This window comes from Chiloscyllium plagiosum, chromosome 19 (genome assembly GCF_004010195.1).
Source record: "Chiloscyllium plagiosum isolate BGI_BamShark_2017 chromosome 19, ASM401019v2, whole genome shotgun sequence".
In the NCBI taxonomy this organism is placed as follows: domain Eukaryota; kingdom Metazoa; phylum Chordata; class Chondrichthyes; order Orectolobiformes; family Hemiscylliidae; genus Chiloscyllium; species Chiloscyllium plagiosum.
In genome coordinates, this window is record NC_057728.1 from 62,343,910 (window position 1) to 62,353,588 (window position 9,679).

Sequence of the window (9,679 nt, forward strand, 5' to 3'; positions counted from 1 at the left end):
TGAAAAGCATGGCGCTGAAAAAGCACAGCAGGTCAGGCAGCATCTGAAGAGCAGGAGAGTCGACGTTTTGGGCATAAGCCCATCATTAGGACTGTGGAAGGAGGGGAAGGGGCTGAGGGATAAATAGGACGGTGGGGGTTGGGGTGGGGGGAGGTACCTGGGAAGGTGATAGGTAGATGGAGGTGGAGGATGATGGTGATGGTTTGGAGCAGAGGGTAGAGTGGATAGGTGAGAAGGAAGATTGTCAGGTAGGATAGTTCACGAGGGCAGTGCTGATTTGGAGGGTTGGACCTGGGATAAGGTGAGGGGAGGGGAGATGAGGAAACTGGTGAAATCCACATTGATGCTATGTGGTTGGAGGTTCCCAAGGCAGGAAATGAGGTGTTCTTCCTCCAGGCATCAGACAGCTTGAATTTGGCAGTGGAGGATGCCCAGGACATCCATGTCCTTGGTGGAGTGGGAGGGGGAGTTGAAGTGGTCAGCCAAAGGGCGGTGGGGCTGTTTGGTGCCTGTGTCCCAGGGATGTTCCCTGAAACATTCCGTGAGTTGGTGTTCTGTCTGCTCGATGTAGAGGAGACCACATCGAGAGCAACGGACACAGTAGATGAGATGGGTGGAGGTGCAGGAAAATCCCTGCCGGATATGGAAGGATCCTTTGGGGCCTTAGAGGGGGTTAAGGGGGGAGGTGTGGGTGCAGGTTTTCTCTAATATATATTCCCACATTAAATCTTGACCACCTGGTGTCCATTTTATGCTATACTTCCGCTACCTTTAACTTCAGCATGTATGTAAATATGGTTACGGTAAATCGAACCATAGTAACTCAAATCAGCAACTCAACAGTCAGAATGATTTTGCCTGAATGTTGGTGAGAGATTTCAACGCTCAAAATTAATTTTAATCGTACTAATCTGTTAACCACCTCCTTAATATGATGGGATCCATCAATTTGACCATACACTGGCGTGTACCTGTGACCAACTGTACCACTTTATTAAGCTGCCAGTTCTGAGGTAATCTGAGTGCAATTCCCCTGAAATTTATATTTTGGCCATGCTGGTCTTGTAGGAATTATTAAATGGCTAGCCCACTCTATCCACTGACGGTTTCCCTGAGGCGAAACCTGCTTAGAGATTCTCGTCATGTAGCCTGACATGGATTTGGATTTCTGCTGTCCTGATCTGCACTGCGGTCAATAGGTGATAGTCTTAAATTCACCAAGATGTAAATCCCTTTAGGTTGCTCAGACTTCACTCTTTTTTTGGTACAGCTCTGATGAAAAGCCACCGAAAATGAACTTCGGAGGCTGTAATATAAACAGGGATTTAGGGATTCTTCTGGTAAACGCAATGCAAAGGAGTCAGCAGCCACAGAAAACCATTGGCAAGGTTGATAAGAGTTTTATTTGGGATATATGGTCATTACTGCCTGTGAGAATCCCACAATCAGCTAGAGAGAACTCAACTTTCATAATGCTTAAATGCTTCTAATGGTCAAACAAAATTCTATTACATCTTTTATCACGTTGAAAATAAACTACCAGTTAATTCCACTGTAAATGCTAAATATTCTCAGGAACAGTGTAAAACTAATTATGAACCTCTGATAAGTAAACCTCAGTGACAGATGATGATAATAAAAACTGCACTAATGTAGCAGAGCATTGATTACAAGAAAAAATGCTTGCAGAAACATAATTTATTTGCTTATTTTCTTCACTAAAAATGTAACTTTCACCAATTACATTTTAATTTAAATTGCAACAGGGCAATATTAAATAAAGAAAGCAGAGTTTTCCTTTGCAATTCAAGCTAGGACCAGGTATTGATAATCGCACAATTTCTACTTAAGAAGTGAGTTTTTTAATCACTACACAGAGAATCAGGGCAACATTAGGCCCAGATTTATCTGAATAAGATTGCTTAGTCAGATTCAGTTCATTCAAAATCTTTTTGCAGGATTAATGCAGTACAAACATTTTTCCTGCCATTTTAAAAGAAAATTCTCTTTTCAAACTGCATGTAATCTGAGGAGGAGACCTGTCCCCAAGTCTTTGTCAGTGACTTCACCTGCTTCAATATGTTGCAAACCTAACTCATGTTTAATTTCCCACTTCACCCCCAGTGCCCATACTCAATGTCCCTGGTACAAGACACAAACACGGAACAGGAGAAGGCCGCTCGGCCCTTCGAGCTTGCTCTGCCATTCAAAAAGACCATGGCTGATCTGATTTAACCTCAAATCTACATTCCTGCTTATCCTTTGATAATTCTTCATCCATTTGCAGAATTAAGAATCTATCTAACTCTGCCTTAAAATTATTTAAAGATTCCACATCCATTGCCTTTTGAGGAAAGGAATTCAAAGCTTATTAAACCACGAGGGGTATAGGTAGAATTAGGGGAATTTCAAGAAAAGGAGGCACATTTTTAAGGTGAGAGGAGAGGGATTTTAAAAAGACATGAGGGTCACATTTCTTTGACACAGAGGGTGGTTTGCATGTGGAATGAACTTCTGGAGGAAGTGGTGGATGTGGGTACAATTATAATGTTTAAAAGACATTTGGATAAGTCCATGAATAGGAAAGGTTTGGAGGGATATGGGTCAGGAGCAGGCAGGTGGGACTGGTTTAGTTTGGGATTATGGTCAGCATGGACTGGTTGGACTGAAGGGTCTGTTTCTGTGCTGTATGACTTTATGACTCACAATCCTCTAAGGGAAAAATATATTCCCTCATCTCTGTCTTAAATGGGCAACCCTTATTGCAAACTGTGATCGCAAGTTCTAGATCCTCCTACAAGAGAAAATATTCTTTCAGCATCTACCCAGTCAAGTCCCCCCAGGATCTTCTACATTTTAATTAAGTCATCCTAAACTCTTCTAAACTCCACAGGCCTACCCTGTCTAGCTTTCCTGATAAAACAATCTGCACATTCCAGAGATTAGTCTAGTAACAAAAACAAAGGATGCTGGAGGATCTCAGCAGATCTGGCAGTATCTGTGGAGAGAAATCAGAGTTAACATCCTGTGGGCCCTTCTTCAGAACTGATTGTAGCTTGGAAGGGGTTGGTATACAGAGGAACCTCAATTATCCGGCATTTGATTCGCCGAACTTGGGATCATCTGAACAAGATTGCAAGGTCCCGATGCATGGCTAACTATGTTATCCGGCATTGATTATCCAGCATTTGATTAACCAAACAAAATATGTTTCGCCTGCATCCTTTGGATAATTGAGTTTCCTCTGTATATGCTGAAGAGGGGGTGTGAAGAGGAGGAGGAGTAAATGATAGGTAGAGATGGAGCCAAAGAGAGAGAATAGCAGTTGGACAGACAAAGGAATGGATGATTGGCTGCTAATAGGGACTATCAGTAGCTGATAATGGGTTATTTGTGTTGGCAGTCTGTGTGATGACCAGGCCTGGTGTGTGGGGGTTGGAGTAAGGACATGAGAGGAAGTTCTAGGCCCTGAAATAGTTGAACTCAGTGTTGAGTCTAGAAGGCTGTAGAGTTCCCAAGCAGAAAATGAGGTGCTGTTCTTCCAGCGTGCACTGAACTTCACTGGAGCACTGCAGCAAGCCTGAGACAGAGATGATGGCCAGGAAACAAGGAAGCTTACTTTAAATGTGGTTAAAGATTACTGCAAAAGTCATAAAATTTTATTGAAATATTAGACATTTAGGGATTATGAATGTTGAGTTTTCTCTCAAGACAAAGTTTTTCACTATGCCTCGGTACACGTGACAATAAATTCAATTCAACATTCAATTCAGTTCTCAGCTGACATTGGGATTCCCATCAGTGGTAATAACCACACATTCCAGTAATGACATTTCATCAGAACATAGTCTCATAAACCTTCCCTGAACCACTTCCAATGCATTAACATCCTTCTGTAAGTATGGTGACCAGTAGTGTACATAGTACTCTGGTCTCCCCTACGCCTAGAATGAATCAGCTGATGCTTACCTTTGATACTGACCATGCTAAATGAATATGGTAGATCAAAGATTTGAATTTGGGTCTACCATTCATTACTGCATATAATGGTTCTTACACTATAATTAATTGCACTTAAAAATTACAATTAAATTGTAACGAGTCAAAGTCAGACATTACAAAATTCCATTTGTCTTGAATTATCAACTAGTCCCATTAGCAGGACAGGAAATCTAACAGAAGGATGGCAATGAATTGCAATTCCAGATTGGCTGAACCCAATCCAAGCATATCATGTGACATCAATCAGTCGGAGTAGAGTTAGGCCACATGACAGAACGAAATTACAGGCAAACCATCATGATCGATGTCGAGGTCTCTCTGTGAAACCTTGACACTAAACCTGAGAAACCAACCACAAAAACGCTGTCAATTGGAGACACCGTGAAGGTAATTCGACAAAAGGCATGAAGTGGATAGCAGACATCACCAAGGAAGGGGAGAGGATTGATTCCACCATTGGGTAAAAACAAGGACTGCAGATGCTGGAAACCAGAGTCCAGATTAAAGTGGTGCTGGAAAAGCAAAGCAGGTCAGGCAGCATCCGAAGAGCAGGAAAATCGACGTTTCCGTCAAAAGCCCTTCATCAGGGATAGGTGATTCCAACATTGGGTCTGTCCATCAACAGTGGACATATTGGAACAATTTGACAAACAGGCACGGAAGAGGATGCGAACAGATGTCTCCCCCAGTGCTGAGCGGGAAACGTTCCCCCTCTCCAATCCAATCCTGCAGGAAAGGGGAGTTGTCCTTTCAAAGAGACGGGCTGCAGGAAGGTTAGTGATGGAAGGTTAGAACTGATTCAAGACAAGACAAAGTGTCAGGTTCCGCATGGTCCACAGTGAGGGTGCAGCAGTTACAACAACGATGGGGGATTAGCTGCAGAACTGTCTCACATCCTGAATGGGAACAGGATGAAACCAGGCAGTTTTACCTTCTTTTCCCAGATGGCATTCTAACGGTTCCTGATGAAATGTGTAATGGTGGAGATGGACCAGCATGAGGCGAACAAATTGTCTGGCTCAGCTCTGACATTCTTGAGGTACGGTTCAGTAAAGTGGACAAATGTATCAAATGGCGGAAAAGGATGATTATCATCACCACAGCCTGACATCACTGACCTCAAAAGCCTCAAGTTTGACCTTTTAAGCCCATGGCCAAGCTCCAGCTAATAGATCAGAGGGGGGGAAGAGTCATAGAGATGTACAGCGTGGAAACAAACCCTTCGGTCCAACTCGTCCATGCCGACCAGATATCCTAATTGAATCTAGCTAAAAATCACACAACACGAGGTTTTAGTCCAACAGGTTTATTTGGAACAGGGGACAACCACCTGATGAAGGATCAGCTCTCCGAAAGCTAGTGCTTCCTGAGGAGCAGGAAATCGACGTTTCAGGCCAGAGCCCTTCATCATCTGCTGTGCTTTCTCACCAACACACTCTCAACTCTGATCTCCAGCATCTGCAGACCTCACCATCTCCTTCCAAATACAACACCTGGTGTTGTGTGATTTTTAACTTTGTACACTCCAGTCCAACACCGGCATCTCCAAGTTATAAATTCATCTTGTCCCATTGGCCATCACCCGGCCCATATCTCTCCAAACCCTTCCTATTCATATACCCATCCAGATGCCTTTTAAACGCTGTAATTGGACCAGCCTCCAACACTTCCTCTGGCAGCTCACCCTCTGTGTGAAAACATTGTCCCTTTGGACCCTTTCTTATCTTTCCCCTCTTACCGTAAACCTATGCCCTCTACTTCTGAACTCACTAACCCCATGGAAAAGACCTTGCCTATTGACCCGACCCATGCCTCTCATGATTTTATACATCTCTATAAAGGTGGAGGTTAAGAATCTGAAAGCCGACACCAACAGCTGCCGATCACTCAGGCCATTGAAGTCATTGAGACGAATCAGAAATATGGCCTGGTTCCTCTCAAGGTCATGGATATGGTAAAGGAGAAATGAAAGGTAGTGATGAAAGGCACATTGACCAAACTGGCTCCACCATGCTGCATTCAACCAGGTCTCAACTGCAGGAGACACTGAGAACAAGTTGGAGAGGGGCAGGACTAACTGACTCAATGGGGAGACTCTTCTGCTACATCCAGAGACAGCCACAGAAGGTCATGCAAAGGTGTGCAACACCAGATTCTGAATGACTGACTGAACAGGTGATTGTAGACGCAGCAAGTTCCTCATTCGATAGGCCAAGGAGGGCGGTGACCCTCAAGAGCCTGATGAGTGGCTACCCAACGCTTTCCGAGCTGAATCCATAAAGGATGTGGACATGCTCTGGGATTTCATACAAAAACGCGGAAAAGATGTTGGCGTAGTGACGACATGGCGGATCATCCCAAGTTATTGTAATAAACAGAAGAAGATGACTGCATTTTTCCAGAACTATGTCCATGTATTTTTCAAGGCCTTTTGCTGTTACAAGATGAAGCAATTTAAGGTGTGAACAAATTGAAAAAAATACATTTTAGACATCTACTGTGTCACTGTGTTTTCATTTTTATTTGCTATTGAGCACTTTTGTAGAAAAACTGGATTGCATCGGAACCTCCTTGGCTATCTCGGAGCTCCACTTAATGCAGGTTTGTGGTGTGATTTAATTTACCGTGATTTAACTGTATAGTGCCTTCACATACCCTGAGAAGTGCTAATTATGACAAATCATCTCTTTTACATACTTTGTAACATAACTAAAAGTAACTAGGTGTTCATTAGCATAGCTGAAAATGTGTTGCTGGAAAAGCGCAGCAGGTCAGGCAGCATCCAAGGAACAGGAGAATCGACGTTTCGGGCATAAGCCCTTCTTCAGTAGCATAGACCCTGAGTATTGCCAAAAAGGTACATTTTGTCAAAGTTTTCATCCTGCACTCATCAGGACAATTTGCAAGAATACAAATTAAAGGGGAATATCAATATAATTTATGGCGTGAAAGGAGGGTGCTAACTGGTTGGCAAGTTAACTCTAATTGCTGGAGACATTGGAAAGTGGAAAGTGCATCATTAATGCTTTTTCTCAGCAATAAATAATAATGGGTTTTTTAAGCTTTTGATTTGAGCCACATTTTCTTCAAATATTCTGAGAGAACAGAGTTCAAAGACTGCTCTAATCACATCAAAATCACTTTTATTTAAGAAAGATGTAATTGTGGACAGTTACAAATCACAGTATTAGTCTGTAAAAGTATGTTATGATAATTGAAGAAATTATTGATGTGTTGTAAAACTAATAACAAGGACTCTTGGGTTAAAAAAAATTAAATCATATTGCGAATCTTGGAATTTTGAACCTGTAACAGAAAGGTTTAGAGGAAGTCGGAGAGTAAAATAATGTCATTGGTAAGTGATCTGTATTGTGGATGTTGAAAGTAATAATATTTCTTCACAATAGATATCTTATTCAAGTGAAATATGAGAGCAAGAAAATAAAACACCAAGATTGGAAATGAATTAGCTAGCTAATTGGACCCAAGGTAATTTTATCAACTTCCAGTTGTCTAGCTTAAGCACCTGTCCTCAGGAATGCCCAGGGGACTAGTCAGAGATGGTCATGTCGTAATATTTATTAGTGACGGACTTGATCTGAAGAAAACACTACGGTTCAAAGAGACCCCCAGAGGCTGAACAACTGCACAGCTGGATTGCTGACGGTATTTACAGGTGCTAGAAATCTTCATGTGCCACCAGCAATAGCAAAATCGCTAATAGATCCATGTAAAAATAGGGTCAATCAAAAAAAAAACACAAGGAATTAACAAGTGGAATTCTACACCTGCTGCCTTGTCAGTCCTGTCATTTTGCATATGGATAGCTGAGCAGAAAGGGATTCTCATTGCCACCCTCCTGCTGACTGTTTCTATTTCGAGGACAGCATGGTACACAGTGACGGATGCAGCACGCTCCCTCTCATATCTGTCACTTCAGCCGACCTTCAGTCAAAACGCAAGGAGAGAGGATTTAAGAGGACTGATGCTGAAATTATTGAAAGGTTAAATTATTCCTTAAAATTCCCTCATGTTGAATTAAAAGATCAAGCTAAGGTTGCAAGAGTGAAGCAATTATCACTCGAATTGTTACAGCATGGAAGGAGGCTATTTGGCCCATTGTGCCAGCACTGGTTCTATTACCTGATGCTGAACCCCTGCCTTTTCGCTAGCTCCCTGCACACTGTTTCTGTCCAAATCATCATCCAGTCTTGAAAGCCTCAATAAACTGAATCGTGTTGTATAATTTGCTAGTTGCTGTCAGGAGAAAGTGAGGACTGCAGATGCTGGGGATCAGAGCTGAAAATGTGTTGCTGGAAAAGCGCAGCAGGTCAGGCAGCCAACCCAAAAAGGAATATCAAGCTCAGGTCTTGACCAGACAACAGTTAGGACCCTGAAGAAAACACAGATTTGAATATGTCACAACAGGACATGCACGATGATTCCCAATTCTCGTTTAGGAAGAATCTGGAAAATCAGTACAACTACAAATGGTTGCATTTATCTATCTCCTTTTTAATATGGTAAACTAACTCAAGGCTCTTCAATTAGGCCAAAAGGTTGAAACCAGAATCTGAGACTTCAGTCGGGTCTCCAAATACTTGGTCAAAGAAGGAGGTTTTAAGGAGAAGAGACGTACGTTGAGATTTAAGGGGAAACTTTGTGTGCTGCGGGTGTAGCAGTCAATGGCAGGAGATGTTTGTGGGGTTAGTGATGAGGGGATGTGAGTGGGATGATGTCGTGGTGCAGGAATCCAGCTTGAGGGTTCTTGGAATGTATTACAGCTGAAGGAGACAGGGAAGGGCAGGTCCCTGCAGGGATTTGAACACCAAAGGTAGGAACTGAAGATTCAAGGCTTTGGTGCATTTGGAGTGAATATAGAGCAGGGAGCCCAGGAATGATACATGAACAAGGCATACTGACAGTACAAATGAGGGCTTTATCAGGACCATAAGATAAAGGAGCAGCATTAGGCTATTCAGCCCATCGAGTCTCCTCTGCTATTCGATCGTGGCATTTGCTGAGGGAGGGTAGGGAAAGGTAATATTTCTGAAGGGGAATTTATTCACAGAATATGGGCATGGCTAGTGAGGTTGAAACTTTATTGCTGGAACAGCACAGCAGGTCAGGCAGCATCCAGGGAACAGGAGATTCGACGTTTCGGGCACAGGCCCTTCTTCAGGCTAGTGAGGCCAGCATTTATTGCCCATCCCTAGCCGACGAGAGGGCTTTAAGAGTCACCCATGTTGCAGTGGGTCTGGAGTCCCATGTAAGGATGGCAGTTTCCTTCTCTAAATGACATGAGTGAATCAGATAGGTTTTTAAGCACCAATCAACAATGGATTCATGGTCATCATTAGATTCTTAATTCCAGATTTTTAAAAACTGAATTCAGATTCAAAATTTGGGAGAAGATTTGTAGCTCGGGTGCTCGTTGTTGTGGTTCTGTTCGCCGAGCTGGGAATTTGTGTTGCAGACGTTTCGTCCCCTGTCTAGGTGACATCCTCAGTGCTTGGGAGCCTCCTGTGAAGCGCTTCTGTGATCTTTCCCCCGGCATTTATAGTGGTTTGAATCTGCCGCTTCCGGTTGTCAGTTCCAGCTAGCCACACCAACTAGCCACGAAACAACACAACCAGCTATCCTTAGTAGCCACACACACAGATGACAAGCAACATGA

At 42.9% G+C, this 9,679-nt stretch overlaps 1 protein-coding gene across 1 annotated transcript in view; it reads left to right on the plus strand.

Annotated features, from left to right (window-relative positions):
• LOC122559324 (protein kinase C-binding protein NELL2-like) overlaps window positions 1–9,679 on the plus strand; it is a 339,041-nt gene that overhangs the window by 240,407 nt on the left and 88,955 nt on the right. The window lies entirely within an intron of this gene.